The 6389-nt window shown below is 59.1% G+C and overlaps 1 protein-coding gene across 1 annotated transcript in view; it reads right to left on the minus strand.

Annotated features, from left to right (window-relative positions):
- Positions 1-5122, minus strand: part of GLI2 (GLI family zinc finger 2) — a 247306-nt gene extending 242184 nt beyond the window's left edge. Inside the window, exon 1 of the mRNA XM_060151553.1 lies at positions 5025-5122. The gene's annotated coding sequence lies outside the window, so the exon portion shown is untranslated. The remainder of the gene's footprint in view (positions 1-5024) is intronic.
- Positions 5123-6389: the final 1267 nt, after the last annotated feature.

The raw sequence follows: 6389 nt of genomic DNA on the forward strand, positions 1-6389 counted from the left end.
AGATGGGGGAGTAGGGGAGACAGACAGACAGACAGACAGACAGATGTGCAGTCTGCCCAGGAAGCCTCTGAAAAGAGCTAAAGTTCACCCTGTTCCGTGGAGGGAAGCGGCTCCAAACCCAGCCGAGTCAGCAAAGCATAATCACACCAGGGGCTTTGCTTAATTACAGGTCTGAGAGTCGGGGCTGGAGGAAGGGCCATACTTAACTGTGTCCCCGGGAAGGCCCAGGCACTCGAGAGGTTTGTCAGGGTGGGGAAGACAAGTATCCCCCGCCTCCACCCGCCCCCAAGCCCAGGGAGCCCCGATCGCGGAGGAGCCCGGCCCCCGAGCTCGAGGCCGGCGTCTGCAGCGGCAGCGGCTGGGGCTGGCCCGGAACACCCATCAGGAAGCTTCTGATGTTCGCCGGGGCCGGGAGTCCCGGGCTGAGCCGGGGCCGGTCTGCGGGGAAGCCCCGCCTCAGCCCGGAGCAGGGCCACCGCCTCCTCCCACCCCCTCCACTCACTTGAGGGCGGCCAGGGGGCCCTCGGCCCAAGGGGGGAAATCAATCCCTTGCTAATGAATAAAAAGCCCCCTTTATCTCACTGCTGTGTTTGGTTCATTAAATTTTGCACAGATTTGCAGAGAAGAAAACATAATCAATAAACCTTGACAAAAAGTGAACGTGTGAAAAAGGCCGGAGAATGGAAAAGTGAGATAAAAGTGCTATCCGATCACAGATTTCAGGGGCAGATGACGAGCCTGGGCTGCCTAAGAATCTCAATGCACCATCACCCTTTTGCTGCTTCCCCTCCCTTTGCTGAAACTCTTCATTCAAGACAATAGGAAATGCACTAAAACTTTTTTCTTATGCTAATGCCTGAAACAGGGCACTCACAGTTAAAACACACTTCCCAGCAACCTTTTTTTTTTTTAAACGACACACATACACACACATAAAACCACATTAACTTTTTCACTTGAAACCAAAAATCTCAGCAACAGTTTAATATGAACTTTGGTCACATCTTAAGTGAGTTATTTTCCCCCATGTGTGTTTTTTTTAAGAAGCCAGAATCAAAACACAAACCACTATATTGAGGATGCTTTTGTTGACGAAGGAATTGGGGAAAGTAATATACTAAACATGCAGAAAGTCTGCTGGTATCGCTGCTGCATTTTCCCAGGGGTTTAAACATAGTTTTGTAGGTTAAGGATGTTTTGGTCACCCTCAAAATCTAACAACAATGATCAATGATTTTTTTTTTTAAATCCTTTACAGTCCACAGCAAACACTCAAATTCATTTCGGAATACGTAATAGTATTGAATCTGGTGGCAAGTATTTATTTAAAACCCACGAAGCTGTTGCTCTTTACCAAAAGACACTGCCTAACAACAAACAGGACCCCTTCCCAAAGCGTCTTTTAAACAAGCCTGAGGCTACAATTACAGAGAAGCCTCCCTTCCCGGGAGCCTTCTTTGGAAGCCAGGGAGCCTTGTTCACTGAAACTGCTGCCTATTCTGGTGGCTAGTACAATCACCCATGCGGCCTCTGTATTTTCTGGAATCTGAGAATACAGTTTCTCTCTCTGGCATTCTTCACGTGTTTCACGTGTGCGAGCCTCTGACACTTACTGAAAAGAAGAAGGGGGACGGGGAGCTGCTTCCCCGGGGTTCCATTTCAAAGGGTCCAGCAGGAACAGCTGCAGTGGTCCACAGCTAGGTCCACCTGGCCTGGCCTGGCTGTCCCCGCGTACCGGGAAACAGGCCCAGGCACAGGTAGAACCCGTCCCCATCCTAAAGAAGCAGGGCAGGTGGCTCCACCTCCCCGGAGCTAGCGTCACCAGCAGGAGCGAGCGTCATTCGGGTGAAAGGAAACCCGGCTGAACACACACTTGCCCAAGGAAAAGGCAGGCTGCCCTACCCCTTGAGTCCACAAGGATGTGGGACTTGGGTTTTGTGCTTGAACAAGCCAGCTGGGTGTGTAGGGGTCACACAGCCTTTCAAAGTGTGCATGACAACCTCCTGGTCCCAGTTGGAGGGAATCGCTGACATCTGTGGGGTGACAGTCCCCCCGCCCTTCCCCGGGTGGTCAAGAGAGGCCCTGCTGGAAGAAGGGCGTTTATTAGGCAAATATTCAATTTTGTCAGTCTGCCTGCTGAATCCCCGGGTTGGCTAATCCAGCCCGAGGGGCTGCACTGTGTACGGGGCACGTGTGGGAGTACACAAAGCATGAAGTATTTGTGTATCTTTCAGTCTGCAGTGCAAACAAGCCAGCTACAGTACACAGCCTCCAAGGCCCCTGCAGCTGGGCAAGGAGTCACTGACCAGCGGCCCTGCGGCCCCTCTTCCAACCAGGCGACTCAAAGGATTTCCTCTGTTCCCCACAGGTGGGTTGGAGCATCCCTGAGAACATGGACGGGCCCGCCTTTCTAAGGCCGCCCGGCCAGAAGGGCCTCTCTAACCCCACACACCCTTCAAGGTGGACCAAGCCAAGAGTCCCCTCCAAGGCCACGGGCAGGGTCAGTGTGAATTTGGAAGCAGCCTGGGAGGCCCTGCTGAAGTAGTCTGAACCCTGTGCAAATTCCCCTCCAAACAATCCCCACAGAAGATAAAAAAACATCCCTAACAGCCAGTCCAGCCTTGTTCCGGTGAGCTCAGCCCTGCTTTGGAAGTGTTTCTCTCCCTCCCATTGGTATCCTCGCCCACTGACTTTGAAAACAGACTGCCCTGACTATAATCTGTCACTCAGACGCCAAAGCAAGAGACCGCCGGGTCACCTGAGGGCTATTTCCTGGCCGAGTGGGCCCCTCACCTCCACTGCCTTAGTTTAAATCCCCCTAGAATCACTAACTAACCTCATGAAATGAGCGTATTTCTCCCAGCAAAGGGCAAATACAAACCACCCTAAATATCACAAACTTGAACTAACTCTGAAACGCTCTGACAAGTGACAACTCTCCATGCGTCTAGGTTTGAGTGGGACCTAAAATCTGGGGGAGAACATCTCCATGATTTCCTGTAACCCTCAGCTGTAAGGGGGAAGCACGAAGTCTGGGAAAACGAAAGCAAGAAAGATGAAGGAAGAAGGGGACCAGGGAGGTTCCGCAGGGATGTGGCTGCAGTGGCCTAGAGGCTATAGTCTAGAAATCCTGCCCCAGGGCGGACCAGAAGTTGGGGAGAGCCTAAAGGGCACCAAAACTCAAAGCAGCCAGGCATAGTCAGGGTGCCCTCCCTGGCCCTGGGGAGACCAGCCCAGGGAGCCACACAATGACTTCTTTCCCGGCAGAGCCAAGTGCAAAGCCGCTCCCAGGCGCCCACACAGGGAAGCCGCCGAGGGAAGGAAACCCCCAGGCAAGGTAAGGAAATGGGCGGGGAGGGGTCTCGCAGGCGAGGTGGCTAGAGCAAACAGGTCTCACGGGGGCACCGGTGGAGAGCCCGCCTATTCCGTGGCTTTCCACGGCTGTACATTTTGGATTTCACCGTTTATTTACTTTCCTTTCTGGCACCGAGCCCCCTGAGCACTCCAATACAATATTTGCTTAAACACTATTTTATGCCGCTTGCGAGAGAAACGTTTACTTTCAAATTCTCCAACATCCCCCTGAGCCTCGTCAGCAAACAGCATATGAGCGTTTTACAACTGCTCCTTTATCTGGAGCTGTAGGGATTAAACCTTCACACGCCCGGCGGGGGCGGCGGGGCGGGGGCCCAGGACGCGGCCGCGGCCATTGGGCTGCAAAGTCCGCGCTGCAGGCCGAGCACCGCCCGGGACGCCCGGGCCAGAGGGCAGAGGAGCGCAGGAAGGACCCCCGGGGCCCGGCACCAGACTCCAGGGAAAGGTCTACTTTTCCAGCCGGGATCAACTCGGAAAACCACATCAAAATGACACAAAAGAGAGGAGAGTGGAGGAAGGCCCCCTGGGGGAGACCCAAAGCCTACGAGCGTCCCTGCGGCTGGTCACCCGGGGTGAAGCGCGCGGGCTCCATCCCGAGCTCCCCGCGCAGAAAAAGTCGGGTTTCCTAGGAAATGACAGCAATTACTGCTGGGCTGAAACGGCGCCGAGATGGGTGGACTTCCAGCTCCCCGACGCGGCGGGCGCGCTCACACTCACACACACAAGCACGCGCCCCTTCCTCCTCCCCCCTCTACACGCCCCCCCGCCCCCGTCCGGGGAAAACGCTCCCCTTTCTAAACCCTTAATAGGATTGGCGCCCAACTCTCTCCGCGCCTCTCCCCATCCATCACACACAGATCAAGTTGCAGTAGTGGATTTTTCAAATTCCTCAGCAAATATACTTGTTGAGAGATTGCCGGGGGTGGGGGGGGGGAAAGATGAGTGGGGGCGGGGAAGAAAGTGCGGGGTTGGGGGGACCCGAGGAAAGGGCGAGGGATTACGCGCGGATCCCTCCGGGAAGTCAAGCGGCTCTCGGGGCGGAGGGCAATAGAGGCGGAGGAGAGAAGCGAGGAGGGAGGCCGGAGGGAAGAGCCTGACCGAGGGGGAGGGGGCAACAGGGCCTGACGAGGGGGAGGAAGGAGCGAGAAAGAAAGAAAGGCAGGGCTCGGGACGGGCTGCGCCGAGAAGTGCAGTTAGAAGTTCGCAGCGGCTGTGGCTGCAGCCCCTCCACCCCCGGCACACTACCCGGAGACACACTCCCACCGCCCACCTCTGGAGCTTCGCAGCACCCCAGCCTCCGGCGCTACCCCCACCTCCCGAGAAAACAGCCCCGGGCTGTGGAGACGGGGTGGAGGCCGACTCGCTGCGCACCCCAAGAAGACTGGCTCTTTCCCCCAGGTGGGAAGGGAGATGCAAAATCGCCCCCCGGCCACGAGTTCCCCGGACCCCCCCTTACGTCCCCGCCCGGCTTGGCCGGAACCCGTACCCGGGCCGCCCGCTAGCCCGGTGCCCGGATCCCCATGCCGTGGCGCGGATACCCGGCCGAGGGACCCTCCGAGACGGTGCAGCATCCCCTCGGCCCGGGGTCGGCCGGAGTAGGGGGCACTTCGCGACGAAAAGCAAGCAAAAGAAGGCCAAAGCCACTTTACCGAGGGAGACAAAAGTTTGCCTCTAGCACGCAGGTGGCCTCCGGGGCGCCGAGCGGTGCCTGCGGGCCCCCATCCCAACTTGGCTGGCGCGGCGAGCCGCCGCGGGCTGCCGTGTGCCGGGACTCAGTCCGGCCGGGGCGGGGCGGGCCAGGCAGGGGAGGGGACCGAGAGGCGGGCGGGGGCCGGGCCACCCTACCGCCGGCGAGCGAGCAGCTCCCCGAGGCCCCGGCGCGCCGCGCGGCCCGCGCTCCTTCCTCCCGCTCCTCCGGCTCTTCCTCGCCTTCCTTCGCGTCCGCCGCCGCCGCCACCGCCTCCCGCTCCTCCTCGAAGACTCATTGATGGGAGTTTGAAAAAAAGTCCGCGGAGCCCTGCTGCCTCGGCTGGCGAGCTGCGGCACTCCCGCGCTCCAGCCCGCCGCGCGCCCGCACGGCGCAGCGCCCCCGCGCGCACGGCTGCAGCACACCGGGCGCCGGGCCCCCGCCCGCGCCGCGCGCCCCCGCCCGGAGGGGACCCGAGGGACCCGGAGGGGAGGGGCGGCCGAGGACCCTCCTCCCCAGCGCCTGGGAGAGAGAGCACACCTACGAAGAAAGTTCGAGCAGAGAACGAAGGAGCGCGCCAGTCTCCAACACTTTTTTTAAGGCGCTGGGGGCGGGGGCGGGGGGGTTGCGTCGCTAACTCAAGTCAGATGAGCTCCGGAGCCGAGGCGCAGGGAAGGCTCTGTTTTCAATCTCTGAAATCCCCCGCCCTCCCCGCCTCCCTCTTCCCCTCTGCCGGGAGATGCCCGGGTCGCCGTTCCCAGTGCGCCCGCTTCTCCGGGCGCCGGGGCGGAAGCGGGGGACGGGAGGGCGGCGGGGAGGGAGGCTGGCTCTAGGGGGGCTGTTTCTGCGCCGACCCTCTGGCGGCCAGCGGCGAGCGCAGGTGCCGGGGTGCGGCCTGCGCACCCCCCGCCGCGACTTGCGCGAGTCGCCCTCTGGGCGCCTGCTGGTGAGAAGCGAAGCAGCCTTCTAGGTTCGGTGCCTGTGTGTTTGGTAGGAAGGGTTTTTGTTTGTTTTGTTTTGTTTTTAGAGACTCCAGTCAAGCTGCCGCAACCAGATGGAAGTAATCAGAACCCAACAACAACAGAGGAAGAAGGAAGAAAAAACCTCACTGAATTTTCGGGCCAAAGTGTGTATGGGTGTGTGTGTGAAAGAACTTGCTTAAGCAAACTAGGTGACGAGCCCTGGGCCCTCAGGCCGCACCGCAGCCCAGCACCGAGCTGACCCTCTTGGAGAAGCGCGGCGGGGGGCAGCTGGCTGAAGTGTCCCCCAACCATCGCTGGTCCCCAGCCTCTCTAGGGCTGAGGGTCCTCCCCCAAAGAGTGCCTCA

Source organism: Lagenorhynchus albirostris, chromosome 6, assembly GCF_949774975.1.
Source record: "Lagenorhynchus albirostris chromosome 6, mLagAlb1.1, whole genome shotgun sequence".
In the NCBI taxonomy this organism is placed as follows: domain Eukaryota; kingdom Metazoa; phylum Chordata; class Mammalia; order Artiodactyla; family Delphinidae; genus Lagenorhynchus; species Lagenorhynchus albirostris.